This window comes from Sciurus carolinensis, chromosome 10 (genome assembly GCF_902686445.1).
Source record: "Sciurus carolinensis chromosome 10, mSciCar1.2, whole genome shotgun sequence".
In the NCBI taxonomy this organism is placed as follows: Eukaryota; Metazoa; Chordata; class Mammalia; order Rodentia; family Sciuridae; genus Sciurus; species Sciurus carolinensis.
In genome coordinates, this window is record NC_062222.1 from 8,705,066 (window position 1) to 8,724,492 (window position 19,427).

The window sequence follows — 19,427 nt, forward strand, 5'->3', positions numbered from 1 at the left end:
TGGACACCCTGCCCAGACCCCTAGCAACAAGGCTCACCCAATCAACCATCTCCACGACCCCCAGCAACAAGGCTCTCCCAATCAACTCTCACCCTGTTTCATGCCCCAACCAATCAGCCTCTTCCTGGCCCTATATAAGTGTGTGCATTTTAAAAATAGAACGGAACATCTCCGGTGATTTGCTTTGACTGTGGCTTCTGTGCTTCTTTCACCTACAAAGGACAATGACACAGAATGCCCCCAGACTGCCCACCGGAAGCTGGCAGCACAGGGAGTGGCAGCCTCAAAATGCCCAGACAAGGTGGGTGTGTCCATCCGGACAACCAACTGCATCTGAAAGTCAAAGAAAAGATCTCAGGCATCGGAGGTCTTGAAGCACACGTGCAGAAGCTTCCGCAGGAACAAAGAGAAGGCACGGGAACCATGGAGCAGGAAAGAAGAGAGAGAAAGGCCGGGAGTCCTGAAAGGGGTTTCCCGCCAAAGAGGAGGGCAGGACTTCTCACGCCGAGGGTGAGAAGGGAGAGGAAGCCTCAGCGCGAGCAAACGGCAAGACATCTAGACAGCAGGGTTCCTGCTGGGACTGGAGGACAGAGGACCCCGGGAGAAGTGCCTCCAAGAGGAAGCCAGACTGATTAACGTGGATGAGTTTGATTCATTAAGAAGACCTGTCAAGATGGAGCATGAGTTAATGAGGGTCACACTGGAAAGAGAACAAATGGAAAATTACCTCCAGATGAGCAGAGTTGAGCAAAACAGGAAATGTAAAGACAATACACTGTGTGAAATTTTCCACATGACCTGGCTATAAATAATACTCCCTTAGTCACAAAAATGCCAATATTTACTATTAGTTTCTTGATTATAAAAGTCTACTGGAAGAATGTGTGTGCTTGTGTGTGTGCATGTGCATGTGTGTGTGCATGTGTGTATGTGTGTGTGTGTGTGTGTGCCTAAGCGGGTCTTTATGAATGCGTGCTTTGACAGTTGGACATGAAGAGGGAAGAACAAGAAGGCCCAGTCCTCTCCTGTTTTCTGCTTGGGGAGTTCTGTAGATATCAAGAGGGAATAATCAAGAACAAAATACTCATGTCATTTAGAAAACATAGAAGTGAGTGACAGAAGAAACAGTTAAAAGTGTTGAATATTGTAATTCTGGGATTGAGAATTTGGGGTATGGAAGAGTAGAATAAGACACTGCTGCAAGATTCAAGGAATTATTGAAATTTTTCAAGAATTGCAATATAATTTTGATAAAAGTAATTTGAAAAGAAAAAGTCAGTAGGTAGAATATTTCTGAAAACAAAACACAGCTCTTATTTGACATCTTTCAAAGAAAAGGAGCAAGCCACTGTGGAAAAACAGTCTTGTGTTTCATTTATCAGTTTTTTGTATATGTAAAAGAAGTGTGTCATGTCCTTTTGAAAATGACTAATATGATATGCAAAGGAAAAAAAAAAGAGAGAGAGAGAGAAGGACTAACACCAGTCAGCCCCTCTGCAAATATGTAGTTTTAATGAAATGGCACCTGGAATTTATGACACAAAATGTACATTAAATATGTATGAAATACCTTGAAGAAAATAATGTATAATGAAGTTCTCTTCTTCCATATCGATGTCACTTACTCACTAATAAGTAGTTTGAAATTAAAAATAAATATTGAAATTAATACCTTCAAAACTTTTACTGAAAACTGCATATCTGTTTTCTATTAAATAAAAACAAATGATACTTCAAGTAAACGTTTATAAAATTGATTATTCTAAAAATTAACATTTAGCATTTGGATATTTTATACAATAAAGGCATTACATTTTTAAACATTATTTGTATTCTACTGGGGGAGTACGTAAATAGAACAAGTATCTATCCCAGGACAAAAACTACCTAGTAAACAGGTCCAGATGTTTAAGATAACAACTTTCCACCTGCATATCTTTAGGACTCCTTTGCCTTCCCTCTCTCTACCTCCCACCAACTTCCCTTCTGTCTTATTTTATTTAATACAGCAGATGTGGATTAACTGGAAGCACACAGCAGCTTTTTAGAAATGGAACAATCACAAGTTTTATCAGCTTGGTAATAAAAAGTTATCATGCCTTTCAAACTCAGAAGCCCTTTAGGTGTGGGAAAACATTTAAATCAGGCTATGGTTTTCACATTAAGATTTGCTAGTTTTTCAATGAATAGTTCATAAGACAGTTATACAGAACTTTGGCGATGAGGATACCTTCTATCTAAACATAGGTGCAAGGAACTTGTCTTTGGGGTAACCTGCCTTGTCTAGTGAAAGCAACTCCAGCGATACCTTGAGTGTGTCCAAGGCTGATCTGTGGTTATGCAGACGCCATAACCTTGGTTCTGTGTGGCCGGCACCCTTCCATGCAGGCTGCTGGCTCCTGTGCCCAGCCACTGAGGGAAGGAAAACTGATTACCCTATATGTCCAATTGATTTTCCCTCTCTTGTGGAGTGTGTCAAATAAATTGCATTTTTCCTGAGCCCATTTAGATGGAGTATTATCCTGCTGTGTTCCTTTGGATCCTGTACAGATTTCTGATTGCTGAATTGTAACACTAATCATAATAATTATCTATGTAATAAGTTCACAATATGAATTGTTACAGATGGTCACATTTTCTATCACAGAGCAATCAAGCCTATTTGTACAATCTACTTGCTCCTAGATAAAACAAAAGGCAACATGTAAGTTTCTGTATGTTCATCACACATCATAAGTGGCAATTTAGGTCTAGCACATCCAAGAAAATGAGAGATGATAAGCGAGAGTGCTAAAGAACTTTTCAATAAAATCATATTTGGATTTTGCTATTAGTTTTACAGATATTATCATTATATAGCCAATTAAATACTAAAGATCTGTTGTTTTTTCACAGCAAGTAATTTCTTTTTGTCCATCTAAAATCCAAAATTCATTTTTGACAATGGAGGACTTGCAAATGAATTATAATGCAAACATAACAGCAATGTAGGTTATTGGAATAGAATGTGAAGCCTCTTTACGACCTTCACAAACATGGTTCTCTGGCGTTGACATTGACTGCCACTGGAAGCAGTTCACCTTCTCTCTCCCTTCAACAGTTGACGTGTGGGTTTAGTTAATGAGCTTAATCTGGTCACCATATATTGGTGGTCTCTGAACTGAGGTACTGATTTCTCCTCGCTGATTCTGAAAATTGGCCCAATTTTTCTTACCAATGTTTTCTACTAATATACCAAAGGAAAAAAATAAAAAATCATTGCAACAAAGGGAAAATTGCTTCTTCTCCAACTTTTATTTAATATTTCATCTGAATCAAAGCAGACTTTTGCTTTCTGAGGGTAAATGCATAGAAGAACATTCTTGAAAAGGCTACAACTCTAGTTGATTATCTTACTTTATCTTGTGTCTATTTATGACCAAATAGCATATATTATAATATACATCTATTGTCTATGCATATCTACCTAGATATCTGTGTATATCTGCATATATATATATCCTCTATGTATATATACTTAAAATTATATTTGTCTATAAATAAGATCATATCATATTTCTCTCTCTCTCTCTCGATTTGTTTTTGTAGTGCCTGGAATCAAGGCCCTCACACATTCTAGGCAGGATCTCAGAGACTTCTTTCTAGTTTTATTATTGCTTTAATTTTTAGGGACTAAAAATTTACACTGGTCTTTGCTGAAATAAAACCAAGCTGGTCTTTCTATATATTTTACTCTTTGTCTTGCTTTCTCAACTATTATTTATTACAAGTGTTAGTAGTATAATTGTTCAACATTAATTAAATACACATATATGAGTTAATAAATTTTAACCTGAATGCTAAAAATTGATTTGAATCAACATAAAACAGCTACATTATCTGAGAAATGAAGGATTCAAATACACGTCAGAAAATAAAGATGTGGAGTTTTTAATTTATTTTTAAATTTTTTTTGGTGCTGGGGATTGAACTCAGGGGCACTCCCTCCACCATAGAGCCACATCCCCAACTTTTTGCTGAGACCAGCTTTGAGCTTGAGATCCTCCTGCCTCCGCCTCCTGAGCCACTGGGATTACAGGCCTGAGTTGCTGTGCCATGCTGTGGACCTTTATTTTTAGGTCTATTTGATAGTTTATTGGCTTCCCATTAAAAGCCACATGACAAGTTTCCTAAAGCAAATACAATTTTTAGCTGTTTTTCTTTTTTTGGGGGGGGTACTATTCTGATTTGTTTATACATTCTACGGACATGTTTCTTCCTTTTCGTAAATAATGCATCTTTTAAATTCCCAGCTTTCTAACTTGCAAACCAAAGGAAAGAAGGCACTCTTCTGGGACGGTCAGAAAGCATTCACTAATTCATTTAATCTCCAGTAGAAAATAACAAAGGTAATGGATATCAATTTCTTTTGATTCCTGGACACTAGTTAACTGAACGATGTAAAAATGTTAAAATACAATAAATAATTCACATTTGATTTTATTTTTATTAGATATCAAAGGGTGTACAGTTCAGCAATAAACATAAACATTGCACAGAGATTTCCAAAACAATGTGCTTTGTTTTTCTCTGACTCCAAAGATGTCTGACCAACCAGTAGAAACTGTATCTTTGAGGTTACATTTTACAATGCATATTTTATTTACATTCTTTGTAGACAATAAAAAGTGAATGTGTAACTTTCAAAACCTAAGTCCTTCATTAATAGTCAAAGTCGAACAAAGGTGCGTTTCCTAGATGATGACATAGTCCTGAGTGATCTCCCAGACAATGTCCCTGCACCCTCTTGACCTTTTTTGCATGTTTCAGTGCTATTTCTTTTCACAATTAGAGTCCTAATCCATGACTCCTTGCTTGGGGCTTGATGTCACTCATCCTGAGCTTCCTGCTCACGCAGTCTGTTCACTAAACCCTCTCCCTCTGCTATCCTGCAATTTCCCTATAAATATGAAATGTGAGTTTTTCATTGTTATTCCTCTTTGGCATCACAAGAGCACTTTCAAACTGAGACATCTCTTGTAAAAATAAATAAAAATGGCTTCTTAGAAGTTTATATGCATTGTTTCTTTGAATATTTATTACTCTTCATTTTTATTTATTACATTTTTTAAATAAACATTTCATCCAGATATTAACATGTTGGTTTCTTAGTCTCCCTATGAGCTGAACATTTAATCTTATACATTTTGTTATGTTGTTTTTAGAGAAATTTCCCTCATGTGATTTTGATTTGCTAATACATTCCTCATCTGTATCCATGCAATCTAATTCCATTTGCTTTTCTTCAACTGTTATGCATATCTATATTTATAATATTTTGTAATATAATATATTATATGTGCACATATATTTTCCATATATATTATATAATATTTGTGTACTATATTTTATTTTGTGTGTGTGCCTTTCCTTGTTTTATCTTTACAATATTGTCCCTTTTCTCTTTCAGTGTTTTATTTAGCTAATTTTAAATCTTGATAAACATGATCCAATATTTCTGTTTCTGACAGAATCTGTAGCATTGCTTCTCAGGTGTCTCGTTATTTGCCCCTATGAGTTCATTCTCTCTTGTGAATATAAGCTATTCTATCAATACATATGCAGAAATGATTAATTATAAGTGCCAATTCCAATGTGTCAAAGCAATTTTAGGAGTTGGGGGATGGATGAACCCCGTAATAGAAAATGCCAGTCGCCAACAAACACTTCACACTGACTAACCCCATTAAACAATTCCTTAGGTAAATTATTTCACCCATTGACTACCTGAGAGAATCAGCCTTAGTACAGAAAATCTCTACAATCCATCCTAATTCTCCAACCCAGGAAGTCTGGAGAGGTGTGAGGAGGTCGTTGCTGGAGTTTGCTTCCTACCTCTTCTTCCTGGGTGTGGGTTTTCAGGGTGGACTCTGAGTGGTCATGGCGTGGGGCAAGCACCCTCAATCTGGGGTTTCTGGGAGCAACTGAACGGAGCTCCTGAAGACCCTCCCATCTTTACTCTCACAGGCTTCCTGCGCAAGCAAACCACACCCCACACTCACCTCTTCAAACTTTCTCTGCCGTCACAAGATTTTCTAACGTTATTTTTCCAGTTGTTTGAATTGTTCTAAAATTTTTCTTTTGTTAAGTTATATAAAATCTGAAATAACAGTTGTTAAATTCAAAATACACAAGTTTGTATTCTTGATGATTGTCATTCTGACTGGAGTGAGATGAATGTTAGAGTAGTTTTGATTTGCATTTCTCTAATTGCTAGAGATGAGGAACATTTTTTTCATATGTTTTTGACCATTCGTATTTTACTTCTGTGAAGTGTCTCTTCAGTTCCTTAGTTCACTTATTGATTGGGTTATTTGGTTTTTTGGTTTTTTGTGTTCTTTATATATCTTGGAGATTAGTGCTCTATTTGAGGTGCATGTGGTAAAGATTTTCTCCCAATCTGTAGGATCTCTGTTCATGTTATTGATTGTTCCCTTTGCTGAGAAGAAACTCTTAGTTTGAATCCATTGCATTTATTGAATCTTGATTTTACTTCTTGTGCTATAGGAGTCTTGTCAAGGAAGTCAGGTCCTAAGCTGACATGACTATTAGGTGCAGGGTCTCTGTTACAGTGCCTAAGTCTTTGATCCACTTTGAGTTAATTGTCATGCAGGGTGAGTGACACAAGTTTAATTTTATTTTGTTACATATGGATTTCCAGTTTTCCCAGCACCATTTGTTGAATAGGTTATCTTTTCTCCAATGTATGTTTTTGGGACCTTTGTCTAATAGGAGATAACCGTATGTATATGGTTTTGTTTCTTTGTCTTCTATTTTGTGCCATAGGTCTACATGTCTATTTTGGTGTCAATACTATGCCATTTTTGTTACTGTTGCTCTATAGTATAGTTTAAGGTCTGGTATTGTGATGCCTCCTGCTTCACTCTTCTTCCTAAGGATTGCCTTGGCTATTCTGGGTCCCTTATATTTCCAAATGAATTTCATGCTTGCTTTTCCTAGTTCCATGAAGAAAGTCATTGGGGTTTTAATAGGAATTGCATTGAATCTGCATAACACTTTTGGTAGTGTGGCCATTTTGACAATATTAATTCTGCCTATTCAAGAACATGGGAGATCTTTCCATTTTCTGCGGTCTTCTTTAATTTCTTTCTTTGGCATTCTGTAGTTTTCATTATAGAGGTCTTTCATCTCCTTTGTTAGATTGATTCCCAAGTTGTTTTTTTTTTTTTTTGAGTCTATTGTGAATGGGGTACTTTTCCTAATTTCTCTTGCAGTGGATTCATTGTTTAAGTGTAGAAATATATGTGATTTATGGGTATTGATTTTATATCCTGCTACTTTGCTGAATTCATCTATGAGTTCTATAAGTTTTCTGGTGGAATTTTTTGGGTCTTCTAAATATAGAATCATGTGGTTGGCAAATAGTGATAGTTTGAGTTCTTCTTTTCCTATTCATATCCCTTTAATGTCTTTCATCTGTTCAATTGATCTGGCTAGAGTTTCAAGGATGATGTTGAATAGAAGTGGTGAAAGAGGGCATCACCCGTTGCAGTTTTTAGAGGGAATGTTTTCAATTTTTCTCCATTTAGCATGATGTTAACCTTGGGCTTAGCATAGATAGCTTTTACAATGTTGAGGTATTTTCCTACTATCCCTAGTTTTTCTAGTGTTTTGAACATAAAGAGGTGTGGTATTTTGTCAATTGCTTTTTCTGCATCTATTAAGAAAAATCATATGATTCTTGTCTTTAGCTTATTGATGTGATGTGCACTATCTTTTTAATATGTTTTTATGTGATTTACTAAAATTTCATTGAGAAATTTTGCATTTATGTTGATCGGGGATATTGGTCTGAAGTTTTCTTTCCTTGATGTGGTTTTGTCTGGTTTTGGTATCAGGGTGATACTACCCTCATATAATGAGTTTGTAAGAGTTCCCTCCTTTTCTACTTTATGGAATGATTTGAGGAGTATTGGTGTTAATTCTTTGAATGTCTTGTAGAGCTCAGTTCAGAATCTATCTGATCCTGGACTTTTCTTGGTTGGTAGGCTTTTGAAGACGTCTTCTATTTCCTTGCTTGAAATTGATCTATTTAAATTGTGTAGGTCCTCCTGCTTCAGTTTGGGTAGGTCATATGTCTCTAGAAATTTGTCAATGTCTTTGAGATTTTCTATGTTATTTGAGTATAAATTTTCAAAATGCTTTCTAATTTTCTTCTGTATTTCAGTAGTTTACATTGTGACATTTCCTTTATCATCACAGATTTTAGTTATTTGAGTTTTCTCTCTCTCTCTTTATTTGTGTGTCTAAGGGTTTATCAATTTTATTTGTTCACCATTTGTTGAAGAGGCTATCTTTTCTCCAATGAATATTTTTGGCACCTTTGTCTCATAGGAGGAGATAACTGTATTTATGTGGGTTTGTCTCTGTGTCTTCAATTCTGTGTCATTGGCTTATGTTTCTGTTGTGCTGCCAGTGCATGCCATTTTTGTTACTATGGCTCTGTAGTGTAGTTTAAGATCTGGTATTGTAATCCTTCTTCACTTTTCTTGCTGAAGATTGCTTTGGCTATTCTGGTCTCTTATTTTTCTACATGAATTTCAAGATTGTCAGAATGGCAAATAATAAAAATACAAGCAACAATAAATGTTGGCAAGGATGTGGGGAAAAGGTACACTCATACATTGCTGGTAGGAATGCAAATTGGTGCAACAAATATGGAAAACAGTATGAAGATTCCTCAGAAAACTTGGAATGGAGCCACAATTTGAACCAGCTATCCCACTCCTTGGTTTATACCCAAAGGACTTAAAATCAGCATAATGCAGTGTTACAGCCACATCAATATTTATAGCAGCTCAATTCACAATATCCAAAGTATGGAACTAAAGTAGATGCCTTTAAACAGATGAATGGATAAAGAAAAAATGGTAAATATACACAATGGAATATTACTAAGCCTTAAAGAAGAATGGAATTATGGCATTTTCAGGTATATGAATGGAGCTGGAGACTATCATGCTAAGCTAAATAAGCCAATCTCAAAAACCCAAAGACCAAATATTTTCTCTGATGTACAGATGCTAATTCACATAAAGGGGTTGGGGCTAGGGAAAAATAAGGGGTACTTTGAACTAGGCAGAGAGGAGTGAAGGGAGGGGAGGGTGTATAGGGACAGGAAGGATAGCAGAATGAATTGAACATTGTTACCCTATGTACATATATGACTACACAACCAGTGTGATTCTACAACATGTACAACCAGAAGAATGAGAAGGTATACTCCATTTATGTATGATGTGTCAAAGTCCATTCTACTGTCATGTGTAACTAATTAGAACAAATTAAATTTTTTTTTTTTTAAATGACAGGAGAGAGACTTGTGGGACCAGGCACAGTGGTTCACATCTGTGATCCTAGTATTAAAAATTGCAAATAAATAAACAGATGGCTTATAATACAATGTTCATGCTACACAAATAGTTATTGTGTTATATCGTTTGGGGAATATGACAAGAAAAAGTCAGCACATGCTCCATACAGGTACGAATCCCCCCAAAATAGATACACAAGTTTATGACATCAAGCAAGCAATAGGGGTGAATACAAATATTTCACTATCAAGTTTCTATGAAGTGAAATGACAATTCTAGTAATGGAAATATTCCATATTCTATGGACATTTCTTGGCAGTTTTTAAAATGTTCTTGCCTTGAAGGAAAAGAAAAATCCAAATATCCTTGTATCTTGATTTTTTTATAGCAGCTATGATTGAATTATACCTTGGAAATGCAGCAAGAATCATTAACATTAATTTAGACCTAGTTGAAAGGTAGTCTTTCATATCTTCCTGAATGATTTCTTATTCAAACCCTGCTGGAGCTCTAACAGCAGAGTGCTCTGCTTTCCTGGGTCTCCAGTCAAGGGATCCTTTAATTCACTCTGTTTCATAATAAATCTAGAGAGAACCAGTTATGACAGAGCACGTGACTGAGTGCCCTACTTGAAGACAGCATGGCTTTGGATTCTGCAATAACGTATGTTCCCCGCTCACTGATTTCATGAAAAAACATGTAAAACGATGGGCTAATGATATGTTCCCTGAATTAACTTCAAATACATTTAAGCTATTCTACACAATTTTCTGGTCAGCAGTTCCTTGCCATTTATATGGTTTATAAACATCTGTGCTGCTTGGTTATTGTTACACAGAGTTCATAATTCGGGTTTTGTGTATTAATTACTTTGCAAGCTATTACTTTAGCCAAAAGTTTATATATTCTGCTTCCCTTTTTTTTTTGTTTACATTTTACAATAAATCACAGCATGTGGTTATGTGAAAAAAAATATATAAACATTCATGACCTTTATCTTATGGAAACATAATACACAAAGGCTAAATATTAGAGAAATTCCATATCATGGCAGAAAGATCAATCAAAAACATGGTCATATGGAAATAAGCAGGAACGTGGCTTGTATTTGATGTGAGATGATTACTGTGAACTCTGGGAAGACTTGATTCGTTCCCTCCATAGGATGTCCATCACTGTTTATCAAGATGCTGTGCATCAGAGCTGCTAGTTCATTGCAAGTGCTGATGTAAATTCTCCATCTATGCATGACGGCAGTAGATGTTTTTCTTACATCGACTCTGGCAGAGGCAAAAAAAAAAAAAAAAGAAAGAAAGAAAGAAAAAGAAAAAGAAAGTTCCAGATGAAAGGATGGGAAAGAAAAAATGGTTTATGCACAGGTGCTTTAGTGACTATTGTACTTGGTGTTTCAGGTTATAATGCATGTCCTTAACACAAATTCCATTTTTCACATAACGCAATAACAACTGCTGTTATATAGTGATTGGTATTATAAAATGTGCTGTGAGATAAATGCTGTTATTATGAAAATCCTATTAGCAAGTCCCTGTGTACTGTACATGCAGGGCAGATTTATTAACATTCCCTCTTAGTCACTTTCCTGAAAACAGTTTTACCAGCTATGAAATACTATACAATAATGCCATTAATAAATGTATCTAATTGCAGTATATAAAAGTGAAACATTGAATAGCTTGAAACGACTTCTGTGAATGGAGAGATTATTTCAAGTAGGTGCACTGAGCATGGATACACATTCTGTTCCCCCTTTTTTATACGGCCACATGTCAAGTAATACATCATGTAAGTGCATAGTCAGACAGTTAGGCTAATGAGAAAATGCTGGTTCTTTTATCAAAAACTGTCAGTAGATGGCAATGTGACTGTTTTATAAGGCATTTTTATTCCATACGGAACTGAAAACTTGAGATCATTCACATTTGCTACCTAAATTACTGTAATTTCCCCCCAAAAAAGAGCTCCAAGAGCCCTTTTAAACTATTCTTTAAATAATTGATAGTTACAAATGAAAAGCCAAGCCTAGAATTTCCAAAGTGATCAAAGTTGTTTTAATTTTCCATTGGTTGGGGTTGAATAAAAATAATGTTACAAACTATACCATTGATAACCAGGGATTGCAGAACTTCCACTTCAAACTTAAGCCTTTTTAGCAAATCCATGTGATATCCTCTCTTTGGCAGTGCAGCCAGCTCTGGCCCATGGGTGCCCTGTTTATTATAGGACCTGGAGGATGGTGACACGTTGAAAGTCATTCTGAGAGATTCATCTTTTCTTCTTAACCCAACATTCTTGACATTCTCCTAACCCAAATCAATGACTCACAAGTTGTATTTTATATAAATACACAATCTATCTGCCACATATGCGAGTGTGTGTGTGTGTGTGTGTTTGTATACATATGATAACACAGAGAATTAAATATGCCTGAAATCTCAAAGCACACTTGGCAGATGGCATATGCTTTAAGAGGCCATGACTTCTGATCTCATTGCAGGTTATTCAAAGCAAGGAAGAAAAATATATTCTGGACAGAAGTCCCAGAAGTTGAGTATTGGCTATTAGAACTTGTGGAAATTCTAAAATTGAGAAAAACATGTTAAGATTCTTAATTCTAGTAGATATACCAAAAAATCAATTCTATAGATCTATTTAATTTTGCTGAACCTTAAACTTGTGATTTATTTTTAGGGTGTGTGAGAGGTAAAGATAGAAGTCAATTATTTGGCATGGGATCCTATGAATTGGCAGTAAGGCAAAAAAAGGAAACACTGATCAGTTAAGAAATGTGAGGCTAGTCATAGTTTGAAATATGGAACATCAACTAAATCATCTGGGTTGCCTTTTTATCTGCAAGATGATATACATACTTTACGAATATATACTATTTCTTCTGCTTTGATTAACAACTGAGGATCTTTGTTCATTTTGATCAGATAAGGTGCAGCAAGATGGCACAAATCCTGAGGATGCAATCCATCCAGGATCCTTGAAACTTAACGGCAGTCCATCCAAAATGAACTGAAACTAAGCAGTTCAGATCTCATAAAGTGAAATTATAAGGGATGGGCTCTATCTTTATGTAACTTCTTAGAAGTCCTCTTTCATGGTGGTGGTTTACAGAAATCACAAGGGATCTTTGGATATGTATTTAAATACCTAACAATATTGGCAGTGTTTAAAAGTAAGGATAGCATACCTTTCCTTATAGACATATACAGTTTCAAATCTACAGATATTAAATAACTAAAGGAGATATCAAACTTATTTTGAAATTTTGATTTTAAAACTTAAAAATAATCAGTAGTTCTTTTGAAATATTGATTTTAAATAAATCTGGGTGGTAGTTTGTATGGTAAATACAAATACAAATTAAAAATAAGAGACTTCACAGTTCCTATTTGAAAATGGGGGAAGAGATTTCTCTCTTCTCCTTTTTCTTAGAGAATTTAAGCTTAGAAAACTTGTAATTATAAGTATTTTCTCATCTCTTTGAAATGTATATAAATCCTTTTGAAGAGAAGATAGGCCATTGTCAGAGACCTTTGGAGTCAGCTTTATGACTCAGGAATCTTTTTTAAAAAATTTGGGAGTCAACTCTTTGAAATGCAAACATCAAGGGAAACAGTATCTCTGTCTACCAGTTTCTAGGGGAGGGTAGGGGGAGTGTAACTTCCCTGTGGGTCACCTTACCACAAGTTGCAGAACTGTTTTCTGTTGTAAAAAGCAAAGACCCTCAGTCTTAATCAAAGCTTGCATTTGGTGTCGATAAAGCTATATAATAGCTGACATAGATGGCCATTCCAATTGCCAGGCAAAGTTAGGATGGTGCATGTCACAAATGATATTTTCAAGTTTCCTATCGCTACTCACTTTGTGTAGAGGCTTTCTGGGAAGAGGGGTAAGATTTTTATTTTTCATCTGATTATGTGTACTCAACAATATTTAACCCAAGTTTTAATTTGACTCTTCTGCTTTGGATTTTCTTCCTATGACTGAATTCAACTTTAACTATAGCCCTAGGCAAAAAGAATCAGCATCACAAAAAACAAACAAACAAACAAACAAAAAGAATCAGATTCCTATGCTGCTTAACAATTTCTGATGAGGACAGGTGCAATCTATCTTCGTGTCTTTAATTTTTAGTAACTGTACTCCTTATACTGTGCCACAACATTCTTGCAAATAAAGCAATCAAACACTAAGAAGGATGTGAGCTATTAAGGGAATCTCACTACTTTTAAAATAAGAAAGCAAACACTTTAGATGAATTTCCATTAAAAAAAAATTCTTGAAGTTCTTTGGAAGAAGATATTCTAGTCAATTGCAATAGTTTTCTTTGTCAACGTCCCTGGATAAAACCATCTTAAAAGAAATGAAAAGCTTATACAATACTAGTCAGCATCCCATCATTGTATTTGTGAAGACAAGGCCCTTAATCATTAAAATAAAATTTATGTACATTGGTGATTAAAATGGAACTTTCTCTTCAAGTGAAACATGTGGAGGCAAAGACTTGAATTTCTTTCAGATATAGATATTAAAACCATGGAGATCTATATATTTTAAAGTATCTCCCTTCAAACACCCTTGCAGTTGCTCTGTAATCCATAGTTTTGTTAGACATTTCTCCATCTGCCATCATCACATGCAAATGCAAGTGAGAAAAGCCCGTTCTGTGAAGTGATACTTTAATAATTATTTTTAAATCAAGTGTCTAGATGGAAGGTTATAAATCTTCAGTCCTGCACATTTTCTTGAAGAACAATTAAAACACCGAAATATATTTTCCTTTATAAATGGCAGTAGTTCCACCTTTTAAAAACATAGATGCTTGTTTTGCTACATTTGATTTGGAATGACCATAAAACATTCATCATGCTTTCCACAAGTTTTATCATTCTTGCTATGCTTTTGCTATAAAATGCTACGCAGAAACATAAAACTAAGTTCATTGACCCATCCTTAGTTTCCTTATAGAGTTTGATCATATGTTTTAAAGTATAAATTTGATTTTTCAAGAAGAGAGAGGTAAAAAATAGCATCTATAACTTGGGTATTCTTAATATCCAACCTCTACACCATGTAGGCCTCTTACATGACTAAGTGTTGAAGGTTAGATTGAATGTCATTCAAAAAACAATTTTATTTGGACTGGCAAATGATATCATAGACTGTCCCAATCCTCAAAGTCTGCCTGTTTTAAGGAGAGATGTTATTTTATAAACATATCTGAAGTTAAAGGAGAGGAAAACTTGCATCTGTATTTTTGACTTCCCTTACTTAAGTAATATAGCATGTTTTCTATGGACTTATTCGTTCTGGAAATTTCCATGATATCTCAATTATAAAACTTACTACTTTTTGGAGATTGACATTTAAGCCCTGAGTTAGACCTAGTATTTTTTTCTGCATGTAATCAAACTTCATTGTTGTCTCTATTATTCTAAACATCATGCCAGATACTATTTAGTTACTAAATAAAAAAGTCTATTAGGTTGTGCTATTGTAAATTAAAGCTTCTTGACTTCTCAATGTACTTGTTCTGATTTACTTGCTCAAATTTTGAGATGTAGCTTTCTTATGTCACTGAGGAATAAATACCTGAAGGCTGACAAAAAGATCAGTTGGTTTCTTCTTTTGGTCACAACAGGCATTATCTCAGATAGACAAACTCACTCGTGTAATATTTTGAAGAACAACAATCAGTTTTAATGTGTAGAAATCCTGAATCTAAGGAAACCGGTCACATAACCAAAGCTGTTACTTAAGTAAATATTTTTAATTTTTTTTTTGATGGAGTGAGATTTACAAAAAGCTTCTTTGATAGTATGTAAGATAGTTAATAAATTGTAATTCTCAATCTGACTTTTCTACTTAAATGAATAATTTTTATTTTATATGATTTTTACCTTTTCGGTGGTAAATATGTTTATTTTTGAAGACCCATATATTTTAAAATAATATCTTGATTTCTAATTCACGTTCAGGTATATATATATACATATTGGATTTGTAGGAAAGATACTTTAAAATTTTAATTTAGTTTTACTCTGATTTGAGTCTTTTTTCTAAAAAAAATATAAAATTAGTATTTGTCTCATTAGTCAGAAAAATAAATTATACCCAAGTTTATATATATATATATTTAACTTCTCTAAATCAAGATAGTCTTTGAGAGTAATTTTTATTTAATAAGTTAAATCTACTTACATAATAACCAAGACTTTTAAATTCATAATTATTGTGACCTCAGATATTTATTATTCTTAAACCTATTGTATTCAGTTCAAAGATAAAAATTTCTTTGTCTTTAACATCTTTGACTAGATTTTATGTTCTGTTCCTATTACTGTTTGGAGGCAAACTTTGTGTTGTATGTCATCAAGATGTGATAAATGGTAAAATAATTGTTTATTTAGGATTGGCTTACTTCCATAGCAGCCATGGCAAAATAAACATAAAATTAGAATTTTCACACTAAAAGAATGATTAGTGTGTTGATATGCTGTGAACTCCAAAGAACCATTGTGGATGTGACAGATCCAATAGTATTTGCTCCTGAGTTTGTGGTGAATCATTGGTTATCCCATAATGAAGTCTTTTAAATATTTCTTTTAAGAAAATAGTTTTGTTTTTTATGTTCTTAAAATAATAATTGGTGTCTGTTATCAGTGACCAGGTTTCTATTATGCTCAAAGTTTAGGAGGACTCAGGTATGACCTTATCCTTCTCTAAGTTGGAAAAGAAAGTTCTCATATACAGGTATTCCTACTTGTGGAGAGTAACTGATTCACAATGGGCAAGGTAATAGTTGTATAGCTACTTGGCAAACAAGAAAGTGCTGGGAAGGCACACTCTAAATATGAAAGGAACACAATATGGGTTTGCAAATTTTTCTATTTCTACATCTGAAATGAGCATGAATTCTTAAATACATGTGCAAGTATAAATATCATAACAATATTGGTATGCATAACTAAACCAGATATGCATTCCACACATATTATTTACATTATGATTTGATTATTACTTTTAAAGGTCATAGTGTGTGGATTGTAAGATATTTTCATAACTTCTGCATTTGCTAATGGATGTTTATATAGAAGAATAGAAAATATTCTCTCTTACTGGTCCCAATTGTAACATTTATACTGTAAAATTTGAAAAAATTAACCTCTATTTTGCCCAGAACTATTGTCCCATTAACTCCTCTATCATGAATTTACAACACTACAGGTATACAATCCATCATCCATAATTTGGAAATCCCAAACAATCAAAATCACAAATCTTTTGGGAAAATGATTTTGTAACAAAACCTACCCTGAACTTATTTATTGCTAGTTATAGTGTTTACCTATCTTTGAGTGGATATGCATGCATTTCATTGCATGCATATTAAAATTTGATTACTATGTGAAGTGCAGACCCTACCATGAGAATTACACAATACCCAATATATGCATCAAATTAACCTTATAAAACTTGACAAATTTTGAGTTATGAAATACACCTAGTCCCAAGTGTTTTGGATAAAGAATTGGGACTTGTGTTATTCAAACCAAGGTGAGATCTTAAATCTCTCTGTTCAGAAGTTGCATATATCAAATTATTTTTGTACCATCTATTTTCTATGAAGGTCAACTAGATAAACAAAATAACTGTAAGTCACTTAGAAGTCATCCAGTTTAATACCCTCTATTTTAGTCAAGGAATCTGATAGTCAAGGAAACAAATTACTTCCTTTAAAGGCATACAGCTCACGAGTAATCAATGTGGGAACTGAAACAACTCTGTGATATTTCCACTTTGCTTGTAACAAAATGTCCATGAGTACTTAGGAGGTATTCTTCCAGAGATGGTAGATGACACCTTGAACTCAGCATGTACACAATGTGACCTACGGCATCTCCACCAGTTCCTAAAACTTTCCTTGCATACTGCATGCTGGTTGAAGGCATCATTGCCTTATTGGATACTCATTTTTGAAACTTCACTATTGCCTTGTCCTCTTTGCTCTTTTCAGGTCCATATTCATGCAGCTAATGAGTACACTCAATTTTATCTTCATCTCTTTTGCCCATTTCATTTGAGTCTTGTAGGTGTTCCCTTCCTGAAGTCAAGGCTGAGGAGTTTATTGTCTAGGTTGCTGCAAGACTGTAAGTGCTAACTCTGAAGATTCCTGTCTACTACCTCTTCTATATTTTCCCATCACTAACACCTCACACTGCTAACTCAGAGAGCAGCATGCGGGCAATGGATCCTCCTTTGTGAAATAAGCGGTCATTAAAATCCTAGGAAAGCAAAGCAGGATTTCACATATTGGTAGGCATTCAAAGATAAGAAGGTCACAGTTTATGTCCTTACCAGAACTACCTTTGCATCCCTCAGCAAAACCACTGGCCTGAACCAGCACCTAAATAAACAAATAAATAGCTCTCCAAGATGCAGAACTTGTAAAGTTGTGAAAGTGAGAACTATTGTTTAATCAACTCCTATGTCCTGAATTTACAATGCTACAGTTACACAATCCATCATCCTTAATTTAGAAATCCCAAAATAATCAAAATTACAAATCTTACCTGTGGGTTGCTTAAATGGAAAAATAGTGGATATTTATACGGTTGCATTCCTATGTCCAATAGAAAATCCTGTCTGAGAAGTTAAAATGACCCTAAAAAATTAACAATGTTTTAAAATATTTGTATAGCTAAGATTTTTTAAAAAACAATAGATATTTCTGTAATGTTTTGCTTTGTATATATTTCCATGTACTTAAAATCCTGATGTGAAAACAGAAAGATGAATGGAAATAAACTGATGTTAATAATAATTATTACTATTATAAAAAATAAAGTCATACTTCTATCATGGGTAGGAGAAATCAGGTAAATTACATTGCAGTTGGAAAATAATTTATGTCTTTTGTTTTTAAAAAAGACATTAAATATGTAGTAATTATGAGGGTATAGAAAAAAGGGAGCTCTTATACCCTGTTGGTGGGAGCGTAGATTGATGAATTCAATGTGGAGAACATTGTGGAGGTTCCTAAAGAAATTAAAATTAAAATTACCATATGAATCAGCAATCCATCTCATACTTGGAGGAAATTAAATCAATACTTCATACAGATACCACACCCCCATGTTCACTGCAGAACTATTTACAATAACCAAGAGGAGAAAACAACCAAAGCGCCATGAAAAGATAAAGTGTGGATTAATGGTTTATTATTCTGCCTTAAGAAAGCAGAATATCTGCCACTTAGGACAACCAATGAAACTGAGGACAGTATGCTAAGTGAAATAAACCAGACCCAGAAAGAAAAATACTGCATCATCTGACTGTATTTGGGGTATAATTTTAAAATAAAATCTGTAGTTAATATTGCGTGTATGCTAGTAATTTGTAAAAAGAATATATTTTAGATGCCCTTCCTCTTAGAAAAGAAGGGTAACAATATGAATGATGAGTGTGTGGATTTGCTTTAATATAGTCATGACTTTGTAGGTGTGAACTGAGCGTACCCAACATCATAATGCACACCTTAAATATACATAATAAAAAAACAAGTTAAATATTTTTCTTTGCCATGAGGTGTCATAGTCCTCTCCTGGGGACTGTATTTGTCCTTTAGAGAAGTACGTGTGCCACACGTGTGTGCTTATTTCTCCTACCTCACTCTTACAGTGCAGAAGAAATGATGAACCTGCTGGCTGCTTCCACTCTGGCAGAGAAAGTACCACGAGGTCTGAACTTGTGGGGCTTAAGCTAACTAACTTAGAATAAGCCACATGGTATACACTGCTGTCTCCAAAAGCTCATATGTGAGACAGTGCAAGAAGGTTCAGAGGTGAAATGATGGGTTTTGAGTTGAGGGGTGACTGTTCGCAGGTGGGGTGTGGCTGGGGAGGTGGTGGTGGGGGACGTGCCTTTTGGGAATATATTGGGGAGCGGAGCTTAGTTTCTCTCTGCTTTCTGATCGTCATGTCCTGAGCAGCTGTCCTACACCCCACACTTCCACCATGATGT

At 34.7% G+C, this 19,427-nt stretch overlaps 1 pseudogene; it reads left to right on the forward strand.

Moving 5' to 3' along the window:
- The first annotated feature begins 234 nt into the window (after window positions 1-234).
- LOC124994846 (ADP/ATP translocase 2-like) overlaps window positions 235-19,427 on the forward strand; it is a 29,257-nt pseudogene continuing 10,064 nt past the window's right edge.